At 35.4% G+C, this 25,430-nt stretch overlaps 1 protein-coding gene and 1 long non-coding RNA gene across 7 annotated transcripts in view; both read right to left on the bottom strand.

The window, feature by feature from the left end:
* The window catches only part of LOC111505570 (Rap GTPase activating protein 1), a 923,489-nt gene that overhangs the window by 219,841 nt on the left and 678,218 nt on the right, over positions 1 to 25,430 (bottom strand). The window lies entirely within an intron of this gene.
* LOC141485755 (uncharacterized) overlaps positions 19,791 to 25,430 on the bottom strand; it is a 103,918-nt gene continuing 98,278 nt past the window's right edge. The window contains exon 3 of the long non-coding RNA XR_012467423.1: positions 19,791 to 21,219. This is a non-coding gene — a long non-coding RNA (uncharacterized lncRNA). The remainder of the gene's footprint in view (positions 21,220 to 25,430) is intronic.

The raw sequence follows: 25,430 nt of genomic DNA, 5'->3' as shown, positions 1-25,430 counted from the left end.
GCTTGGCTACAATCTGGATTTATCGCAAAGTATTTGAGAAGAAGTGGAGTATGAAATAGAGAATAATATATTGGTTAGACTAACTCTGAAGTTACTTATACTTTTCTGATAAGACAACAGAAAGAAACTAGAAGAACCATCAGCTCAAGTCAAGTTGCATAATCTCAGGGACAATTTCTAAAGACCACAGAATACATTCCTTTCCCTTCTATTTCCAGTTGTCAGTAAAGACTATTTAATACCAGGCTTTCTCAATCACAATCCATTTTGCTGTATTAACTATGAGAACATTGAATCAGGTAGGAGTTGTCAACATTAATTTTGTTCGTGAAATGTTTGTCACCGACAAACATTTATTTCCCAACAAAAGATTTGAATACTTTCATAGGTATCAATTTTTCTGTTTCTCATACTATAAACCGACACAATAGAAACCTTGTCCTGGAAATAGAATTACCCAAGCAGTTGTTTTACTGCGTTTTCAGTTGAAATCTTCCATCCTTCATTAACAATGAGAAAATAGCGAGTATAGCAACCGTGTTTTCCCATAACTGTGTCACGTGAAAATTGCTTCAGAAATGAATCAATTTGTATACAAATAGAAACATGGAACAAAGCCCCATTCAGAACATTTCAGTTATCATTTAGTATAACAATAGATTTATCTGATGAATTAGGAATTGATTTATGCGTTCTCAAGGAATTTTTAATTCACTACATACTAACAATTGTCGACTGCAAGTAGTTTTCGCAAGGATATCAATTTTTGTCAAAGAAAAAACAGAAAGCTAGACATTACACAAGAGAATTTCGGATCTTATATCCCCTTCTTTTCGTTGTCGTGGAATATACTAATCGGCAGAGTATTTTGTTACGGAAATTTCAGCTTCTAAAATAAGCCCCGGAATGGAGGACCTACAGTAATCCAGGACGAGGATTTGATGACCCTGGTGGAGACTGATCCATTACAAACGGGGCATCAGCTCCCATATGGTTTATGATGGTTCCAAACGTATTTGAAAGCTCATGAAGCTCGAAAAGTGGGTGCTTCACGATTCGACCGATCGACAGATATTGTCACGTTTCAAAAGTCTGTTTTTCTTTGCTTTTGCGCAACCGAAACTATCTTTTTTTGGATCAGATCGTCACGTGTGATGTAAAGTGGATCTTCTTCAACAACAGATGTTCTGGACAGTGGCTGGATACCAATGAGCTACCCAGACACTTTCTAAAGGCGAAAACCTACCAAAAAAAGATCATGGTTACTGTAAGGTGGTCAAGTAGCTCGTGTGATACACTAGAATGTTCTGTAACTGCCTTACCCACCATGGTGGGTCAGGCAAACTTCCCGACCATCATCTTTTCAAGCACTTCGATAACAGTAGAACCTTCGCCAATAATAATAATAACAATAATTCTGAAAAAGGAGTTGGTTGGGTAACAGGATCAATTCTTTCTTTAAAAAACAATTGTATTCTTGCCAACGTTTCGAATTTAGTTAAATTATTCTTCAGGGCTCGAAATGTAGTTTTTTCGTGTTGATGATAATATTATTTTAAAAACCATCAGACATATTAGATACGTATTTAAAAAATTAAAATAAAAACAAACATTGCAAAACGTATCTAATATGTCTCATGGTTTTTAAAATAATATTATCATCAACACGAAAAAAATATTTTTCGAGCTCTGAAGAAGAATTTCATTAAATTTGAAACGTCGGCAAGAATACAATAGTTTTTCTTAAGAAAGCATTGATCCTATTACCCAACCAACCCTTTTTTTAGAAAAATCATTGGATTACTGAGCTAGTTAACTTAATAATAATAATAATAATAATTCATTAATTTCGCTTGTTGTATAAATGTATAACAGAAAGTGAAGATGAAGAGTTTTCTTCACGGAATTATTATATGTTAACAAATTTATTACTTTCATTTAAACAATGGAGATAAGTATAAATCAGTAAAGGAAACTCTTTACTCCCACTCTCTGTTATATATCATTTTATAGTTTTGTGAGATCTCATTGGCACCACTGCAATGGTCAGAACAAGAAATTCTGGCAAACACTTTCTGTCAAACTTAATGTGTTTTGTGTTTTGTCATGGTAACAATTAAAAAGTTTACAATAATGGCAATGTCGAATAGTGACAAGAACGTTAAAAAAGAAGAATAAAAAACACCCAACCTAAAATTCCTCAAGGGTGTAGCAATTCTTTTCTATGAGAGATTTCAGAAAATTTTGACATTTGGCGCAATCTTCACGGAATCATCAAGCTTACTGTAAAATTTTGTTCCAAGAAAAAGGTAGCTTTTTGGTATAATATGCTGATTCGGTTCATATATAAAGTTATAACCATTCTTTTACATATATATGCATAATTCATAAATATAAATACCCGCCACAGTGAGTATTTTGAGTTTTTTGAAAATATTTCTGCAAGATTGCCTCCATCCTATGTGAGCAATAGTTCTGATGACATATTTCTGTAGTGTAAAAACCCTCACTGCAGATTATCCAGTGCCCCAGTTCCATAGTAGAGATCCAACAAAACCTGTTTACTGCAATGGTTTGACATGAACCAAAGCAATTTCAGCGGAGTTTGTCGCAGAGATTCAATTTGAGGGATCCAGGTGACCCTTGTAGTCAAGTGTAAGTAAGCATCTTTGTTGTTGAGCAAGACTAAACATGCAACTCTTCGTTTTCATAAATGCTAAAATTGTCATGAGCAGAATTCAGTGAAAATTTCATTAATGATGATTTCGTGGTGTTCAGTGATAAATGATTTTTTTTGCCTACGTTATTATCTGCTCGTAAACATTATGTTTTTTCTGCAAGTACTATTGCATTGTTCTCCTTGATGAAGAAGTCTGTGTCGTCTGCATAAGCAACCACACGTATTTTCATGATAATATTTATGAATTGCAACCATTCACATATATGAGAACAAGTAAGGGATCAAGTATTGAGCCTTGTGGAACACACTGTTCCATGGTTGCTGACTGACTTACAGTTTTTCGAATCACTAGTTTTTGGGTCCTGCCCTGCAAATAAGACTTCAAAATTAGGACCAGACAAAAACGGCCTTCGTCGACTTCATCGAATCCTGAGAACACAATTTTTATGCTGAACGAATTAATCGTCTCGTGTTACGTTGAGAAAAGTGCACTGATTCAATTGACGCTTAATTCGATCAAATTGGATAAGTACTTATTTATCGAGATATTATAGATTGAAGTTGACCAATAGAAACGGACAAAACTTTTGGCACTAGGTGTGTGAAAAAAAAAACCAATATCGACCTCTTCGTGGTTTACCGACAATCAAAAATCAATACTCAGCTTATAAAAACCGTGACAGTTTGACATAAAGATATTTTGAGAATGTATATCAGCGTATACTCATTCAGCCTATAACGACTAAAATTGAAATTAAAAAGAGACAAAATTGCATGTCACTCTATTCCTGTTCTGAATCATAACGGAAATAGTTCTTTGTGATTTTCTCCAATTATATTCATCACGTTCTTATGAAAACGGCTATAATAATACCAAATTCTTCTACTCGATTATAAGGAAAATAATTTTACAGTAATTCACAAATACTTATCATTCATTCTTCACGAATCCTCACACATAATACTCTTTTGAAGTAAATAATCAATGTGAAGTGTGATACATGTCATCGTCATATCTCCGTTGTTGAAAAAAACAATTTCAGCCAATTTGGTCAATACAAAAGATTGATTTTCCATCAGCTTTATGGGAAGCATTAGGATCCAACTTTATAGAAATTAAATTTGAGGTCAATAATTATGAAATCATATTTCATATTCGCACACAAAAGAATTTTGTGAATATATTTTGGAAGTTTCAGAAACCAGTTGTGAAAGAAACAGTGAATTTTGTTTCTCGAGTATCAAAATTCTCATAACGCCCATACTGGAAAGTTTTTAAAGATATTTCATCTTCATTTTCGTTTTTGATTAACCACTTTTATGTGTGATGGCACAGGAAAAAAGACACAACAGACCTTCTATTCTTTTGATCCACTGTTTGGAACCTTTGGTGTAGTAATGAATATTACTAGAGTTTTTACCCAACACCAAACCGTTATTTTAATACCTCGACACGTGTTTGGATCACCAAGTGATCATCTTGAAGAAGTTTAAACTAAAGATTAATCTTCTTCTTGAAGGATATCACTTGGTGATCGAAACACGTGTCTATGTGTTAAAATAACGGTTTGGTGTTGGGATAAAACTCCAGTAATATTCAGACATATTAATGAACTCAATTTCACACAACATTATATTGACACGAAACCATTATTACCCAAATTCCTACTAATATTATAAATGCGAATGTATGTAAGAATGCGAATGTATGAATATTAGAAAAATTGTTCGTCAAAAAAATCTTTAAATCAAGTTACTTTAACTTCATCTAGCATTCCAGTAATGGAGTTCCAACCCTTAGTGCCGTAATATCGTCGCACTGTACTATTCACAGTCCATCCAACTGACTATAGTTTCAGCTGTTTGGAATTTTTCTATATTTATTGTTATTTTCTTCTGTCATTTTTAGGTTAGGTTAGGTTAGAAGCTGAGCTGAAAAGACAACAGCAAGCACAGCGACTAAGTGTTGTGAGAGCAGCTGAAACGCACTTCAGGATAGATTAGGTTAGGAAAAACGTATGACATATTCTACAAAAACATCCTAAATTAATAAACTTCATTTTATCTTTTTAAATTGTAAGAATTTAAAATTCTTTATTTTTGTTACAGTGAAATATATTTTGACATTTGTTGTTGCAATTCAATAAAGCATATTTTGAATTTCCGAAACTTTATCGTATGTAATAATGTATAATCCCAGCGAAGCATTAAAATATAGTTCTCATTTATAGTGTATTCTATTGATTCATTCTATTGTACTGACACTTATTCAATGGCATAAATGCGAGAGAAGCCGAGGGTAAAAGCTAGTTTTTTATATAAAAATGGAGAAGTAGAAAGCCCAAAAACAATTCTTTCCGAAAAATATTCCCCGTTTCAATTTATTTCCATTCCAATAACAATAACAAGTACGACCACGATGCATAGAATATAGTCTGTTGTTTTTCCATGTTCTTCGCCTGAATTCCTTTTATGAAACAAACATTAAAATTTTTTTGTAGGGCTCTGAAGAATATGAGATATTTTTTAGAATTTGATTCTTTGGAATTTTTTAAAAAACTACAAAAACACATGACATTGAAACGGACAATACTTTTTAAACAATATGATACATTTGAAATGGAATTAGTCGATATTTGAGTAACATTCTCAGAACATTCAACACTTGGGGAAGCTATTGATTGCATAGTGAAACAGGTGATAATACTCTTTCTATTATTTCTCATTAATTGATTCGACGCTTCATTTATAATCTAGACGAAGATGTAACAAATTCCTATTTTCCTTTGTCGTTTTCAACAGGGACTAATGAATAGACAGCACCTCGTCGAGCAATTTGTACATCGCCATGCTACAGTCACGTAGGTTTTTACTCAACTGCGTATAAACAACAGACATTAGGTGATTCTAATTAGATTAATTAATTATAACGAGAATTGAAATAATACCGTATTTCAGAACCGTAAAACGACTATGAAGTAACATTCCACTCCACGGATATTTTTAGGTGTACAGCTATTCCGATTAAAATATTTGTCTGTGTATAGAGTGAGCCCAAATAGGCGAATGTATCTGTCACATGCAGCTGATAGATTTGTCTCTTGATTAGTGGTAGCCAACTGATATAACGTGTGTTGCGTCTAGGTAAATTAACTGTTTGTGTGGGACACATACAATTCAACTGTTTTCAAGTCTTCAACAGTAAGTACAAAATTAGGTTGATGCGAGTAGTTATTTTGTAAAAATTTCAGAATAACTTCGAGAAATCTCTAATCATGATAAGTTTGTGTTGAAAACAAATTAAGATTGATTTCAAAAGCCTTTGATCTTATTTGTCTTTCAAAATAAAAGACCTCCAAATATCCTGAAACTACTACATATTTCGACGAACAGATGAACTATAACGCGTTAGTTTTTTGTATGATCACCTTTTTGGAAATGATTTTTTCCACCTATAGGTAAGTACCATTTTACGGAATAGAAATGAAGCAGCATTCTTCCGACTACAAGTAATTTCTCGAAGATGGAGGAATTGATGAGATTGGAAAGAGCTGAGGAAATTGCTTTGACTCCATAATCATCAGCATCGCTGTTCAATTCATCCACATTATGATGATTTTATTGTCTTCTTATTCCACATTTTGGTTACCAATTGTTGTGCGTTCTGGCTAATTTCCCATTTCTGCTTTTATTTTTTCACTGTTTCATTATTTCATTATTTTTTCATTATTTCCATTTATGAACTTCTCATTATATTTTCATATTGCATCTCTTTTTTTCTGTTCTGTTCGTTTTCCTTTCTCATTATTTTTCTTTTTAATTATGCTGAATCTTTCATCTTGTTTTTCATCCATCACATGTATGATAATTGACATTAATTATTTTTCCAGATTTTCCTATTATCAATCCAGAGTAGTTGAAAGTCTCAATCTTTTCAAATTTGATGTTGTTAGTTCTTAATTGGTTTTTTACTTACTGACATATACATTGTTTTCGTTTCTGGTTCGCCAATTTCTTTGACTACATTTGTTTTTGTTTTGTCTGTCACTACTGAATGTTCTGGATACGCAAGAAATTATTTGGTTGTTATATAGGAATATGTTTTTTGTGTTCATTTTCGTTTGCCTAGGTTGAAAAATGTTAGCGAAATGGAACTTCCTTGCTCCAAGTTGAACTTCTCTGCTATTTCTCTTTGAAATTTCACTCTTGCTTTTGTTTCGTTCGGTATCATTTTTCTCAGTTTTCTCAGTTTTTTCAGTATTTGAGCATTCTTTTATCATTGTTTCTACGTATAGTGGCAAAGGAACTTTGAAGTTAATAATTACCGCTTTATATTTCCCTGATTTTTGTAGGAATTTTGTAGGAATGACATTTTGTAGGATATATGACATATATCTTTGAACTTCCTAGTCTGATTTCATTTCGATAATCTTCTATTTTTTCTGCACAGTTTTTAATTTTTCTATTCATTATATTATTTACAAAACACCAAATAGCCTCTAGCTCAGTAGTGATAAGTTCTAGTGCGACAATTGTCTAAAAGTAATTTCCAATGATGAACTATCATGATCTGATTATTACTAGAAACTATGAGATTCTGCGATTTTCTGTTGTTTAGTTATAAAATATACGGCAGAGAACTTGCTTATGTGAGTTTGTTTTGTTCCAGGTTATACGGCAGGGAACCAAGCTTTTGCTTCACCCAATAAAGTTTCAGCATTGATAAAAAGACGTGAAATGCTGTTAGAACTGATGAAATAACCATTATTCGCGAACAGAACAATCTGGAATGTTTTCATCATATGAAATAATAGGTCATATTTATTGATGATAACTAGCAGTGGTCCTAGAACAGAACCCTGATGTACAGCGTGCTGTTTGATTCAGAACAGTCGTTCAGGTGGACAAACTGTTATCTACCTGCTAGATACGACTCGAATAATATCAACGGCGTGCCTCTATTGCTATAAAATTACAGTTTTTCTGTAAATCAACGGAAATATAATGGAAGATACGGAATGCGGTTAAGAAAATGCGATTTCCAACCGGCTATAATTATGCAGTCGAAAATACCGACTGACGGACATCTGGCCCAGTTTCGGAAAGGCCTCCGTTCTTCGAAAGACCGGCACATGTCGTTTCCGATACGGAACACCTGCCTTCTCGTTTCGCTGTCCGCCTCTCGACGTTTCGCAGGCCCCCGAGTGCACTCTGCTAAGATTTAATGTACCGGATGGCGTTTAGAGAAAAACGAAAGATCAAGAACAAGAAGTTTTCAAGCACGAAAAACTTGCCGAGTGAGTGTTGAACAGAATTCAAGGAAGAAGCTTGAGTATGGACGGACATCAACTTTGGAGAGTAACTGTGGATAATAGATGTATATTGCAAATATCTCACAATTAATTATCTGAAAAGGACAATAATATATTCCAAAGATAATCTGACCAAAACACATTTTGTGGAATTAAAAAAGAGGAATGAAATAATGCATTCAACATTTAAAGGGATTCGTTTCTATTTCAGTATTTGGCAACATCGGTTATAGCTAATAAAGGACAATGAATCTGTTACCTGAATGAGACAAACAAAGATGACATATTTCAGAGGCGTGCTGTTCTGTTTACTTATGTTCGGAGTTCCGAAACATTCTGTGACATATGATATTTTGTGCACCTAACCCATCTTCCTCTATATAAATAAATAACAAAACAACTGTTGTTTATGTGGCTTGTGGAGGTGGTATTGAACTATAATTTATATTTTGCCTTAATTGTTGATTCATAAAGATTTTCCTTTTTTAAAGAAGAATATCTAGGTACGTATAAACTATTTCAAATTGATATAGGCGCTGTTGCCAATATATGAATTAGAAACAGATCCCTTTAAAAATTAAAACCCAACATTTGAAACATCAATTTGAATAGTTTTCGAAGTCGATTTGAAAAACTCATGAATTAAACTCAACTTTATTTTGTTCAAACTTGCATTTGCTGTATTAACCCAAATTGAGGAACATTCCCCATTGTGGAAATTCTAAAGTTATTATTATAGCAATAGTGAAAAATATTTTTAAGTTAAAGCTTTCATATACCACCTCTAAAAAGAAAGAAGTAAATTTCAAATGAATCTCATCAATTTCTCATATTACACAATTCATATAAAAGTCTGCCGCGAGATCGATATAAACTAAGTGACAAAGAAAGGTAAACACCCATTTATATTGAAAATATTTTAATAATTTTTCACTTACATACTTGACAGATAATAGCAAACAAACGAGTAAGTTTTCAGAGAAATTGGATGATGTGAAGTTCAGTAGTGTGTTGCAGATACACTCGTGGATGTGTCTTGGCATTGTCCTAATAAGGTGTTCTATATCCTGTTTCTATATCCTCATTCCACTCTACTTCTAACTCATGTCTAAGTGCTGCCAAAGTTGTGGGGGCTGATGTAATTTCAGCAGTCTGCGACCAAGAATATCCCACACATGTTCGATCGGTGAAAGATCGGGCGATCTGGGTGGCCATGGCAAGGGGTTAATGTCATGCTGATACATGAAGTCTAGAGTTACTCTAGCCACATGCGGTTTTGCATTGGCTTGTTGAAATATTAGGTTCTCGATGGTCTCAAGATATGGAAGGACATGAGGCTCTACCAATTGCCCTAGTAGAATTTAACCGATCCCTAAGAGCCAAAATTCTCAATCGGCGATTCTCACGCGCTGTTGTTTTCCTTCGACGACCGGTGCTCGTAGCTCTGTGTTCTTGGCCTTCATGGATCCATGACTGATAAAAACTTAGAATAGTAAGCAAAGATCGATTGGTAATTTCTCTAACTGAAAAACCTGCCTCACGTAAGCCAACAATCCTTCCTCTCTCAAAATCACTAACTTGAGGAATACGACGACGTCTTTGCACTCGAGGCATAGTGTTAACAATACGAAACACTTCACAACAAACTCTTCAACAGTTAAAGCACAAATAGGAATACAAATTTGAGGAATGATAAATCCTCATATGGAGAAAAATAGTTAAAAAACTGGTCAGAATAGCTTCCAATACGGCTGAAATTTTACTGACTTTTTACTGGCCTCAACATAAATACACATGCAAAACTGTATTGAAATATTTTCAATATAAATGGGTGTTTACATTTCTCTTCCACTTAGTATATTTGAAAAAACATGACTTTACTTGAAATTACTTATGCCGATATCAAATTACGTATTATATTCTTTTACACATATGAATCTGACGATAAGCTACCACAAGGTATGTTCAGAAAATTAAATGAATTTTTAAATTTCACGGGTTTGGAGGGACCGATTGGTGAATCTTCTTTTATTAAGTACATGCTCCTCAAGTATGATAAAATTATCAGCTATATATACGTGTTTCAAGAGCTCGGCAATTTTCGTTTGTTAAAACAAATCCATAAAGGAGTTTGTATCAAATTTTGCATACAAAATGATTTAATGTACCTACAACAAAGTGAATGAAGTATTAACAATGACCTATGGTGAGTCTGCCATGGGTTTACGAGTGGTACACGAGTTTCCAAAATGGCCGTGAAGACGCTGGAAGTGACGAACGCCCCGGAAGTTCAAGCACATCAACAACTGATAAAAACGTGGAAAAAGTGACAGAAATGGGTACGAACGATCAGAGAAATTGTTACGACTTGCGTGAAGCAATCACAAAAAACGTTCAGGTTAGTGGAATTAACAATCCATGGCTGTTGTATCACGATAATGCACCTTCCCACACCATATTCTTCAGATACGACTCCGCGTGACGGTTTTCGATTTCCGAAATAACCAGAACTTTAGAGTGCCGTCGTTTCAAAAAAGCATAGAGGAGCTAAAGTTGAGCTGATAAATCATATAAATTGTGTAATACATTGATGGTACTGCTTTGATTCAAAGATTATTTTCTTCTTCTGAGAGATGGCAAATGAAAGTTTGCACTAAAAATGTTTTTTTACTATTAATTTATTTATTTTTTTTCAGTTATCGCGTCGCGTGGTCGGTCCCTACAATATTTGTTCTAACACCACCAAACTATCCCTAACTTTGCCGGGTTACAACTCTTTGATATAAGAACCATCTTGTTTTCCGCCATTTTGATTTTTTTCTCCTTGAAATCCACCATTTTTTGAAGTTCGCCATATTGTATGATACCCCTATCATGGCGATGCATAAAAAACTAGTTCGCCATCTTGGATGGTTCAATGTACTGGATTCAGAATGACAACATGTATTTGCTCGCATTTTTTTCAGGAAATCCTTTCATTCAATATTAGCATCATGAGAATTTATTAAAAAAACTATTCCGCCACCTTAGAAGGTCCGCCATATTAGATTCAGAGTAATGCCATGTTTTTCTTCTTATTTTTTGTAGCAAATACTTTCATTCGCTTCCAATATCATGGGAGTGCAAAAAACTTAGTCCTTCATCTTGAACCGTCCAAGGTTCAAGGCCATGAACTTACAATGGCGTCAATACGATATCCATGTATTGTCATCCAAACTGAATGTGTACACAAAATTTCATTTCAATCGGTTGAGTATATCTGCTTCAATAATGAATTGCAACATTTGAAACAAACTGACATATTTACATAAGAACTATATGGCAAGTTGAATAAAAGCTTGCAAAGTTTGTGGGAGGATTGAAAATCCGTTTTATCGGCTTTATTGCCCTCATTGTTCAGTCACAGTGGATCTTTTCTAAAACGTTAACAATGCAGTCTTTAGATTTTTAGATTTTCGTTGATAGTTAATGAATTTTCGAAAATATATTAAACAGTTGAATTACATTTCAAGTTATCAACATCTAGAAGTAGCGTGAAAGGAATTTGGAATTTTTTAAACAATCATATCCAAAGTAGGGTGTGACAAATAATATTCCATTTTGTCAAATTGAGATAACGATGAGTTAAATCACACTAAAGTAGTATCCGTTTGAGGTAGGTACTTCAAAGAGGGTAAAGTACTAAATAAAATTTACTTCTTCTGCAACATTGTATAGTTACAAACAAAAAGAATGGAGTTCTGTTAAGTGATCTGTTAGGATTGACATGCACATTTACTTCCATGTGTTCCAATGATAAAAAACAACTTTCGAACTCACAATATTGCTTTCGGGTAGAACTTAGTGCTTTCTGTTTTTTAGTTAATAGTTTCACTGACAGAAATAAATTATATAACGTTTTTATGTCTTGTCTTTGAGCATATCCGTAGCCAAATTTAGAATGTATTTTTGAAACATCTCGTCGTGTGCAAGCTCATCAACTACTTATACAGCTTATAAGGTGATAAAATGAGATGAAAAATCATCTTGACAATCTCGAGTAATTGAATTTTATAATGCAAGAGCTGATGATGAACGAGTACTTCAAAAATAATTTATCGCCCAGATGCGCGATACAAAAAATAGTTAAATATGAAAGGCCGATAATCGTTCATCCGGAGATGGGTACCTAAATAGTGATTATTTTTTGAAAAAACTAAAAACAATCTTATTGGAAAGGTGTTAGTTACTGATGAGAAACTGACAAAATAGATTGATTTTATCTAAAATACGCCTAATATAAAATGTGACTTGGTTTTCCTTCAAAGGGATTTAAGATTCAGTCAACATGAAACAAATATCGTTCTGATTTTCATTTTAGAGAAATATATCATTGATTTTAGGGTCAGACATCGAAATATTGTCTATTTTGAAGTAAAAAGATGCAGCGAAAATTCTCTGTTGCCATTCTTATAAAGAGGCATTATCAGAATGTACGATTTCAATAAATGAAAAGTATTCAACAAAAGTCATTTTTTGTGGAGAAAATCAAAGTTTTTTCTATGAACTATAAAGATCAACTTCACAACAGAGATTGCACAAGATGAACAACTTCCTTTCGTTGATGTAACGTTGGAAAAGTTGTCAGATCATTTTGATACAAATGATTACAATCGAAAAAATAAAACTAACAGATACTTCCACTACACATTAAGCCATCATGAAAGTGTTAAAAGAGGTGTAATAATAAAATGTCTGTATAGCGTAACAAAAACGGTTTGCGGAATATTTTGAAAAATAATTGTCATTGATAAAATCTGTTGTGAAAGAGAATGCTTATCCAAATTCGTTTGTAGATTCAACAGTGAATGCAGAAGAAAATTGAAAAAAACCTACAAACAGTAACATCAATTCAACAACCATCAACCAAACAACCACCGAAACCTTTCACAACTAACGTTATAACCTAACCGTTATGAATCACACATAAAAAGGTAAGACCTCGTTAGTCCTTAGCTCGCACAAGTTTCTCAACTTCTGACAGTTGTCGTTCGTATGGGGGCGACAGCTTCTAAACAGATTTTTTTTAAACAGAACCATCTGAGGTTATATAAGTTATAAGGTATACTGAGATCTGTACTCACACATACTATACCCAATACACCAAAATATTACCGGATAATCAAGCAGCTCGGACAGTATTTCGCTCTCAACGAGCAACATCTAAATTGGTATTGAACTACTTCAGGAGAGTCAGTAGAGCCAAAAAAAAGTCTCTGGTCTGGCTTCTTGGGCTTCGTCGAAATAGAATCGAAATAGAGGGCGCTGCAAGAGGTTTTACTGAACCAGAACCTATCATTAGAATACCTTTTGGTTTTGCCAAACATTTAGTAATTGAATAGAACTGGCCGTCGATGGACATCTCTCGAATACTTTCACCATCAACTCTTGTGTTTCCCAGAAATCCATATTGTCTCCAACCCAATCCAAACAATATGCCAATATATTGCTTTGCTGACGACAGCACACTTGTCTCGTCATTCCATTTGGATTCCAGGACATCGGCTACGGCATCAATGCCACAATGCCTAGTTTTTTTTAAAAAAAATGAATGTTTCCGAACCGGATATAATAATGTTAGGTCAGACAATTCCGCTTTCTGCTTCGATACGTTTTAGGGGGTTGAAATGGATACCAATGTCTTGGCACAATCATGTCGCTGAAATTGCAAAGGCTGCTTCTCAAAAGCTTGGGACATTGTTCCGAACCAGAAAACTGTACACATCTCAGCAACTTTTGATGCTTTATAAAGCTCAGGTCAGACCTTCTTTGGAATATTGTTCTCATGTATTGCTGCTGCTGGATTCCATCCAGAAAAAAGCCATCCGACTGATTGAAGGTGCGAACATCACTTACAACCTAGATAGTCTGGAACATCGAATAAAGGTTGGAGATTTGTCTTATAGGGGAGAAGGTGAACCTAATAGATGGTTTGGGGTCAGTCACCACCTCGTCGTCACCAGGGGACGCGGATTCCAAGATTCCGCCGAAGAGGGTTTCCACGTCGCTTATTTTAGGGTAGACATCAGCCTGGTCGAGCGCTTTTCCTGCCAGGATGCGGTCAAACAGCGATTTCTTGTTCTTGCAGTAGAGGTCTTGCCCTTTTTTATAATTGGCTGCGCGAGAACCTCTACCAGTCCTTCCTGCTGGCAATTCGGGATTGGCTCTAGGGGCCAGCCCGATTCTGTGTGTTCTGTGTGTTAAGCGACGACGCGCCTCTGTTCTTCCTAGAACGGCCCGCCACAGCAGAACATGTGACACCAATCCACTCAGTTAGGAATTGTGTCAAGTTGGCGTCATTCATAGTGAGCCCGGCCTCCGTTAGCTGTAGATAACCGTATTCGTCAATTTGGTCATCTAGTTCCTCCTCGAGCTCATTTCGCAAACGAAAAAGAAAGGTTTCAAGCTCGGGGAGGATGACCACGGGTGACATACCCGTCTATGGATCCACTCGCGAAGAGTGTTTCACCATGGTGGAGGTGCTTTCAGCCAACTTTGGTCGGTTCTCAGTTGTTGCTATAGTTACAGCGGGCTTATTAGAGGTTGTCGTCATCGTGGAGCTCTCTATTCGGGGCCTCCTGGCCTCCTGTACATCGGGGGGCGACGGGGTGATGATTGACCTAGATCGCTTTCTTGATTCGGGCTCTGATCTACATAGGGGGAGGTTATCCGCAGCCCTTTCACATTTGAGTCCACCAAGAACGGTACATATCAGAAATACGCGACGGACTGTGGCTGCTCATCGTTTTGACGTTAAACTCAGTACACTCAAAAATGACTGTTTGAAACTCTTTCATTCGGAGAACGACGTTTATGTGTAATAAACTTCCTGAGAACGTTTTTCCAAATGGATTTAATCTCTAGCGATTCAAATCCAATGTGAATCACTACTTTTGCACAGGCACCGCTCTTAGGACGCCTTAAATACTTTCATGTAGTGCTTGTGTTTTGTCCTTAGAAGAAATTGGTGAAAATCCATATCAAAACTCATTACCAAATACATTTCATAGTGAAAATCATACAATAAACTTATTAATATGTTCAAACATTAAGTACCTGCACTACAAAAAAAGTTTCAGAGTCCTGGCAAATTCTACTAAGATTGATCCAATCCAAAGCATTCATAATCCTATACTAAAAGGCCACTTCATCTGAATCCTCTTATAATAATAATAATTGCTTTCATTGACAAAATGCAGTACAACATATAGTAGATATAAAAAAAACAGGCAGTTCTTAAATGATATTCTACATTTTTGTCAAAAGACAGAATTCAGGTTCTGATCTTGTCATTTGAGTAACGCAATCAGAACTTGCTCTTCCATTCCATATGGGAAAACTTGAAATGTCAGAAGACCTTATGTGCCATATCTGTTTTGAATAAATTATTTTGTATCTGCCCACCGTATAAGGTTTTCAATATGTGGCAATAAATTTGTATTTCTACAAATGTTTCAGATGATCTCGTGATTTCAGTATTTTCAGGATACCTTTTCTACCATCATTAATTTGAACAGTGGCTTTGTTACAACACTATTGTATCCACCCATGTGACTTATCCCATGGCCGGATACGATTCGATCGAATTAACAATATGATAATTCATGATGTAACATTCGAAATTTAATTCTAGAGAAATATCCCACCGCACCGAGGAGGAAGACAATCGCACCTCATCTGCATCGATAACAAAGCGAACGGTCCATATTAGACATGCAGGAGTCTGTTGACCCACGAGGGAGTTCCTATTCATATTCGATGCATGCCCATTAGATCCAATGTATGCATCGACAAGTATCCTGCTAGTTTCATTATGCATTTTGAAATATCACGATCCGTACAGAAATATACTTCGGGATGGTGAATCGTCGAGGACAATAATTGGCAGTTATGAGTCTCCAAGCGCCACGTAATGGGGCAGTAGTCGTCAGCGGATCCTTCGTAAATCTAACGTGGTTTCGGTTTGGTCCAATTGAATCATAATGTATGTTCCGCTGAATAAATTTATTATCGCTGAGTTTGTAGTAATAATTGTAATACGAACTTTCGAAGTGTTCTGCAGGAAAAAAATTCGACAAAAGTCTGCATCCAAAAAATGATATGGAATATTAAACAATTTGTTATACACTGTGTCCGTAAAGTATGGAACAAATTCATTTTTAGCTAAACAGGTCATTTTAAGAAATAATCCTGAAACACGTCGATTTTTGATGTTAATTTACCGTATTTTAAAATAATAATCTAATATACAGGGTGAATTACGTTCGAGTAATGACGTCACCGTCATTTTTTTTAAATGGAACACCCCCATTTTGTCTCAATTTTCGGATTACTCTAGCTGAGCTGATTCCAAAAATGTATCACATGTTGATTCCAATTGGTACAGAGTGGACAAAAATACAGTAGTTGTGTGTGTGCTAATAAAGTAACGCGTAACATTCTTTATTAGGTAAATTAAGAATATCATCAGAAATACTTATTGTCTAGCGGCAATTGGTTTAAATGTAACACCCCGTAGTTTGCTACATGTTTAGAGTAATAAAAATGAGCTGTTTCCAAACATGTTTGGTACTTGTGGTCTAGCAGACAGAATATGAAAGAAATTATTTCTTATCTACATTTATAAAAAACATAGTCGCCAGTTTTTTGTGAAATATCACTATTTGTTTAGTAATTTATTGATGTTCAGTGACAGTTTAGTACTACAATATTTTTGGTATTCGTGACTATTCGAATGATTGCTTAGATTTAATTGGAAGTAGAAATGCAGTTAAGTGTAAAACAAAGAATTGAAATACTTATGATGATTGGGTATGGAGACAGATCGCGAATCATCACAATTGCACACTCAGATGGAAGTGTGCAATTTGTTTAATGATAAATATCCAGAAAGACCTATAACGCATTCAACAGTCAGTAAGCTGGAAACGAAATTTCGAGAAACTGGTACGGTTGCAAATGTACGCAAATCAGGTCGTCCCCCTCCAAATGCTGGTACAGCATTAGATGTTTTACTGAGTTTTGAAGAAGATGCGCACACTTCTGTTCGTAAAGTTAGTCGCGAAATCGGTGTTGGCAAAACAACGGTACACAAACGATTGAAGCTTGAAAAATGGCATCCCCCTAAAATCAAACTTGTGCAAGAATTAAACGAAGATGATCCCGATAGACTCCAATTTTGCGAAGAAATGATGGATAAATGTCACCGAGACCTTCTCTTAATACAAAACATTATTTTTTCTGTACCTTGCAAAGTACCTTGAGTTTTTAAGGGGGTATCTCGTACCTACTTTACGTAATTTATTTCGCAGCAGACGTAATCCTGGAGGTTTTGATGAAAGTTTATGGTTTCAACAGGATGGTGCACCTCCACATTATGCTGTAGATGTTAGAAGGTACGTAGATGAAATTTTTTCGAACAGGTGGATTGGTAGACGTGGACCCACTTAATGGCCATCGAGGTCACCTGATTCAAATCCTTTGGATTATTTTCTGTGGGGCCATCTGAATAATGTTATTTATAAAACGAAACCAGCAAATATTGAAGATGTACAAGTGAAAATTCGAACAGAAATAAACAATATTACGCAAGAAACCATACACAAGGTTCAACAAGAATTTGTACACCGTTTGGGTTACTGTCAAATACAACAAGGGCTGCAGTTCGAACATTTAATATAAAGTCATGTATTCCAGCATATTCTGTCCGCTAGACAATAAGTATTTTTGATAATATTGTTAATTTACCTAATAAAGAATGTTACGCGTTACTTTATTAGCACACACACAACTACTGTATTTTTGTCCACCCTGTACCAATTGGAATCAACATGTGATACATTTTTGGAATCAGCTCAGCTAGAGAAATCCGAAAATTGAGACAAAATGGGGGTGTTCCGTTTAAAAAAAAAGACGGTGACGTCATTACTCGAACGTAATTCACCCTGTATATTAGATTATTATTTTAAAATATGGTAAATTAACATAAAAAATCGACGTGTTCCAGGATTATTTTTTAAAATGACCTGTTTAGCTAAAAATGAATTTGTTTCATACTTTACGGACACAGTGTATAGTACATTCCATTTGAAACGAGCCACCTTGAATAACTTTTGGAACAATGATTTTCACGAAAAATTAAAAAAAAACGCCTCAACAATAGTGTACGGGGCCACAATTTAACATATTCACATTTGATCTAACTTTCCCTATCGCACCCCCAGAGTATGTCACCATTTTTTTAATGGATCAATTGTTTTGTATTATCAAATGTTTCATGATGAAGGGATTTCAGCAGAGTAGAATACATTATGGTCTGAAGTTCATAGTTTGTAAGTAAACTAAAAATTATTTGAGTTGAAAACGAGCCACCCTGAATGAATTTCTGTATAATCCGTTACCTAGGTTTCATAGGCGTTTTTAATAATAATAATAATAATACTCGAGAGTATAACTGTGGCACTCTCGGAAACCGGAGGCACAAGGTCACCCATCTGTTCTATAAGGATCTGTTTTAAAAAAAATCTGTTTTTCCGTTAACCAGCTGTAGCACCCCTACGAACGACAACCCTCAAAAGTCGAAACTTGTGCGAGCTAAGGATTAACGAGGTCTTACCTTTTAACGTGTGATTCCTAACACGGGATGAACTTAAACTTTATGCCTCTGGAGAGAAGGATCTCCATCAGTCCTTGAGGGTGGTGGAAGAGTACACGCATGCTATCGGTATGAAATTCGGGATAGACAAATGTGCAATGGTCCATCTCAAAAGAGGAAGATGCGGGCACTACGGAGAGGATGTGCAGCTCGTAGATGGAAGCATCCTACACCATCTGCATGCCGGAGAGACGTATACTTACCTCGGGGTGGAACAACGCCACTCACAAGAGGTAACAGCAGTGAAAAACTCTCTCCGCGGCAAATATTAGCACAAACTTTGACAGATCTGGTCATCGGAACTGTCGAGGAAGAGCAAAGTTGCTGCAACAAATATGCTTGCCGTTCCAATAATACTCTACTCGTTTGGAGTAGTGAAGTGGACTTGGGAGGAGCTGTATCAACTTGACGTAAAGATTCGAAAAATGATGCATCTGAATAGGAGTTTGCGTCCCAAATCGTCCGTTCCACGTTTGAACTTTCCCCGACAACAGGGAGGCCGTGGACTTTTGAGTTTGAAGTGTCTACATGACAGAATGGTACTGGATACAGCCTGTAAAGTCATCAGGAGTTCGTATCATCTTTTCTGCATGGTCCGTGACCATGAGAGAGCAGGCATAGGAGCATTTCTCCTTAGGGCAGCTGCTCGACAGCTGATGAACTCGGTATAGTTCTCGACCACAACTCTGTCACCGAGTTGGAACCCGTTCAGCAAAAAGCTCAGATAAAAACCGCAGAAATCACCTTACTTCTGCGGAGACACAAGGATAAGCCAATGCATGGGGTCTTCTTCAATAACATTGGAGACCTCGACTTATTAAAGCGCCTGACGTTCGCTTTTCTTAGGTCGAGTGGGCTGAATTCGGAAACTGAGGGGTTCATCATGGCTTGCCAGGATGGTGTCTTCAACACCTTAGTCTACCGCAGTCGCGTGCTGGGTAAAGAAGTTCCTGACACAAGGTGCAGGGCCTGCCGCGAGGCGCCCGAGACCCTAATGCACTTGCTATATCCAGCCTATATCCATCGACATAACGCGGTCTTAAGAGTCCTATATTACCATCTACGGCACTCTTACGGTATTGACGAGACACCGGTGTTGCCCTACGCTCCGGGGGGGAATCCACCCACGTCGAACCGACCGGCTACCAACCGACCAGAATAAATAATAATGAATGTTTGGAATACAAACTTAGTAGAAAAAAAGATTTTTTCATAATACAGTGTTCATATAAGAGCGATTATTTCAAAAGTATTTTTCTGTCCTGTAATTCATTGTTTATATGAAAGAAATTGTTTCGAGAGGGCTGAAAAATTTCTTTTCCAGAGTTCCTTGATTGAAGTCAACCAGCAAGTAATGTAGAATATTCAATTCTACAATCACTCCTTGATAGTGACTTCCATCATGTATTGGTTGTTTTTTTTTTTTAATATTTTCCAGGCTATGGAACGTAAGACACCCAGAAAACAATAAGGAACATTAACTTCTCCACAAAAATGTATTTTCTCAAAGAATATTCCCATGATGTAGTTGTTGTTGGTGGCTTCACGGCCTAATGAGAAAAAAAATATTTCCCTAACTAGTCAAAAATAATACTTTGCAGAGTTTCTTGGACAAAAAACATATAAGAGAAATATTCTAATACTACAACAAAAAATTTCAGAAGTTCTAATAGCAGCTGTAACGTTCGTGTTTGAGAAACGATTAGAAGAAATAGTATTTAATAATTTTGTTTTTACATTCTTACAACATACTATAGAAAACTGTCAAAAAATTGAATGAACTGCGAAAGACTAGCTTCAAAGAACAAGAGTGTGAATTGTTGTTGGAGATATACTAAATTGATGATTTGATTCACATTTATAAAACGAGAAGGTAGGTACTCGATAATTATTGAAAAAATTATCGTTAGACCATTTGTCAGAGGAGTAAGTATTCACAATTGATATATTTAATCCTTGTCGGACATCCACCTGCTGGTTATATCTCTGAAAACACTATACAACTCAGTTAGTTTTTAAGGCTTTATTTGCCGAGAGAGAATAAAATGCAGCTGTTCTTCAAAACTGTTTGTTTCAATACATGTCTACACCAATTGAATCATCGATTTGAATATATATCCACGATCTCTTTCAGGTGATTTCATCAACATTTTATATATTATTCACTAGGTCATTCAATTCAGTTCACAATAGCTTGTTTTTCATACAAATTAGTGATTGTGTGGAAGGTGTAAATTGAACAAATCATCATTCAATAACTGCGAATGATATTACTATTTTCTCTAATCACAAAATTTGCCTACTATAATAGTTAATAGTTGGACTTAAGCTCTCAAATTGGCGTAAAAACTAATATTCCATAAATTCCCAATGTTTCACGACAAAAATAAAAAACACTCAGCCTTTTTGACGATTCCATTCGGGATAAAGATATTAATTTAGATTTCATTTCTCAACGTCAGTTGGTTTTATTTACTCACTTATTTAGAACCGGAAGCTATTTTTAGCCGCATCATGAACTCTAATGTGATTACCTGAAACAAAAAAGAGCATTAGGAAATAGGGAAGGATGTGAGGAGATGAAAGATTGTTATCCATTTCGAAACAACGAAAAAATAACATGATTTGGAGTAGTAAGAGGCCTAACTGGATTTTCATTGAATTTCATATTGTGAGTTACAGACAGAATATCGATTCACTCAACATTGATCATATGAATGCATAGCGAGTGAATACACGAATAAGAATAAAATAATTGTGGAAAAAGTACCGGAAATTGTTCAATGAAAAGCATGATAACACTAGTTTACAGCCAATTTACGACTGTAATGCCAGAGGCAGTTCTTTGTTAATTTTTGGTCCCCAAATACGAAAATGATAGTAAAAATTTCCTAACACGTAAGATTTTTCAGTTATGATTTTTTTTCACAAAAATTCTACAAAAACACCACATTCCAAATTTACTTTTTCCCTAAATTGAGGAAATTGTTTAAAATCTGGCAACACAGCGGCTCTGTCCAGTATTCGAATCTGCTTTCGCTGTATATAAGACTTGTAACGCAACTTCTCGAACTCCCGATACTCGAAGTTTCCAGAAAATACCAGATATACCAGAACCGCTATAAAATGGACGAATGGCGTTCATTCATAGATTCGTCTAAAACAAGTTTAAAAGCCGTTCCGTTTCATAATGGTTACAAAAGACCCTCTATTCCTCTTGCACATGCAGTTGCCATGAAGGAAACACGTGAAAGTATGTCACTTATTCTAAGTGCAATAAGTTATAATACATATAAGTGGCAAATTTGTGGTGACCTAAAAGTCATAGGACTATTACAAGGTCTTCGGAGCGGATTTACAAATATTTGCTGTTTTTTTCGCCTTTGGAACAGTAGGGCACCACAAAGCCATTATCAAGTAAAAGAATGGCCTCCGAGAGATAAATATATTCCAGGTCACGCTTGCGTGAAGAATAAACCTCTTGTTGATCCCAAAAATGTTTTGTTACCTCCATTACACATTAAAATGGGGTTAATGAAAAATTTTATAAAAACATTAGACAAAGAAGATGATGCGTTCAAATATCTTAAACACGTTTTTCCAAAATTAAGTAATGCAAAGCTCAAGGAAGGTATATTTGTTGGGCTACAAATTAGACAACTACTAAGTGATCAACAATTATCAAAAATTAAGTAATGTTGAATTAGCTGCGTGGAGCTACACTTTTCACTTTGCATAACACTAACAGCTTTGAACTGATCCAATATACAAATGCTCTGTTCTAAATTGAAGAATTAGGTTGCTTATATTACTTGGAAAAGTGTTGACCCACTAATCCATTTCTTTTGATGTGGAATTCGAATCCAAATATATTGTTCTCAATAAAATATAATGGTATCATTGTAACAAATATAATCGTTGATACAAAAACCTGAAATAACCAAAAAGTGAATTTATGTCACGAATGATTAAATTATTCGTTTGTTATGCATGAATGTGCGAGCTACGTAATTTATATGGATTGTTTGAAAGCATTCATTAAGTGTGCAAATTAATAATCGCGAATGGACACATAGTATGATATAACTAGATTTTACCTTTCCCTTTCACCCAACTATAATTAATATTCAGCAATCTATAAAATACTTCTCCAAAACGGCTTCAGAATATAAGAATAGTTCCGTGCAGTGTAAAAGAAAAGTTAGGTGATGAATATCACCAGGCTATTTCTAATTTTAATGGAAGTCGCTCATGTTCAATCATTTAGGAACTGAACCGAATCAAATATATGGATCTTAGTGAGCGATGAGTTTTAAAATAATGATCTTCTGACACTCACTGATAAATCAAAATTATTTTCTGACTGATGTTGACGAAAGAGAATGGGACAGTGTTGCCTAATGACATTTTTAAATTTTCCAGACAATTTGAAAGAAAATCTTTGTGAACTAGGACATTTTCAGAACTAGGACAGATGGTATCAATGCACAAACGCCATTGGTTTTTCAGACGATAGTTCAGAAATGATATTCACTCAAGACCATTGATCTCGCTAACTTGATGTTCAACTAAAAATGATAATCACAGTACATTCATATTATATAAGACCAACTGTAGAGAAAAAAGATTTTTGGCTTTATACTTTGCTACCGTAAAATAAGAAAATAATGGCAAAGTAGAAAGCCAAAATGCTTACTTACCAAAAAACTAATATAAGCAGAACATTTTCTAATTTTCACTCATTCATATTGTTTCGTAAGTATGTATCGTCAAAATCAACTGAAACTAAAAGTGTAGATCGGGCAGTTTGAAGTATCACTGTTTATTATCACTAAGGCTCACAACTTTTTTTTATAATATTCATAATATTGCAAAGCTTATTGTCGAATCATCTGAAAATGGAATTTTCAACGGATGATGATCAACTGTATTGCCAAACATGAGCCAAACTAACTAACTATTATAAGAAAACAAGTATAGCTGAGGCACCAGTCAATCTAATAATGACACTCATGATCTTCAAACATGACTCAACCTCTGACGGAAGCACCAAACTCTTACGAAGGTTTGAAACAGATGAACACTTCAATCTAGCAGACCACTATCATAATCTTCATAATGCAGTCATCGTTCGCTGTGGTTCTGTAGTTGAATCTGGTCATTATTACGCCTTGGTCAAAGACGAAACGGACTGGTTTGAGTTTGACGATAGTCGTGTCACGAAGTGTTTTGGCGATGTTTTGAATTTATTGAAGCCTCTAGAGACACCCTATATTTTGTTTTATGAAAGAGAGGACATTGGCAGATCAAGATCTTCAGATGATGTGGTGCTGCAGGTTTTTCCTGCAGCTGAAAAAGCAAATGCCCCACTGGAATCAATGAAGTCGCCCCGGAGCACCAATTCATTTTTGTTGTTTCATAATTTCATGATTTGTATTACTTTCTTTGAATAATTCATACCATATCTTTCTAAAGAAAGTGTAATGTGAACAAGTTCCAAACTGATGCTGTATCTGATATTCGTGTTTTTGAAAGTCTAAGACAAGTATAAAATATAAAATGGAAAGCTAACAAATCCTTATGCTTGGTAGACAGAAAATCACGGGAATCATGGGAAGATTTGCCCTATTGGTCAGGAACAAAAAAAATCATCATTTTGTCACTACTCAGGTGTCATTTTTATTTCGTTCGTCTTATTTGTTGTTCAATTTTTTCAGGATTTCTTATTTCATCATTTTATACTTAGAGACTGGTCTTCGCTAACTTCAGTTATTCTTTACATTTCTTATATTATGAATAGAAAATCATTACTTTTTTGAGTAATAATTAAATTCTTCAAATGCAAAGAAATTTATTTGCATCTGGCAACGCTGGAATAGGAAATTATTGAAACGAGCACATGTTGTATTTTAATGGTTTAACAGGACAACAAAGGAAATTATTATATGCATATACATTACTATTTTCATATGGGGAATATTGGAGATTATAGGAATAATACGTGTAACGTGTAGAATATGGAATACCATTTTGTTTCAGAATTGGATAATTATGTATTTAATAGTGAGTTCATTTGTTCAATACGGGTAGAAAAGTTACATCATGAATAAATGCAACCCCTTTTGCGGGCTGTGTCAACCAACAAATATTAACAACGACAGAACCACAGCTGAGTTGTGGAATTGGCCGCGGTGGTAGTGTTCCCGAAGATCGTGGATTCGATTCCCGCCTCGACCAGATATTTTTCTCGGCAGAATTTATCTGGTTGAAGCGGGGATGATTCTGCAACCGTGTTAGGAATCACACGTTAAAAGGTAAGACCTCGTTAGTCCTTGACTCGTATTTTTTTCTGAGAGCGGCTGTAGTGATTGTGTTGCTGTAGTGCCCCTCTGAGAGCGGCGCCTGTGCGAAAGTAGCGATTCACATTGGATTCGAATCGCTGGAGAATGAATTCATTTGGAATAACGTTCTCAGGAAGTTTTTTCCACTAAACGCAGTTCTCCAGATGAAAGAGTTCTTGAGGAGTGAAGTTCGAGGAGTAGTGAGATGGATATCAAAACGATGAGCAGCCACAGTCCGTCGGGTATTTCTTATATGTACCGCTCTCGGTGGAATCAAATGTGCCAAGTCACTTGAACATCTCCCGTGAAAGTATCTATAAAAGAGAGATAACTTTCCAACTTTTCTCCGATGTTCCAGACTACCAAGGTTGCAAGTGATGTTCGTGTCTCCAATTAGGCGAATG

The sequence above is a fragment of the Leptinotarsa decemlineata genome, unplaced genomic scaffold (assembly GCF_025532065.1).
Source record: "Leptinotarsa decemlineata unplaced genomic scaffold, Ldec_3_MD MMD2_P_RNA_scaffold_2, whole genome shotgun sequence".
Lineage (NCBI taxonomy): Eukaryota > Metazoa > Arthropoda > Insecta > Coleoptera > Chrysomelidae > Leptinotarsa > Leptinotarsa decemlineata.
This window is presented reverse-complemented; position numbering and strand designations above follow the sequence as displayed.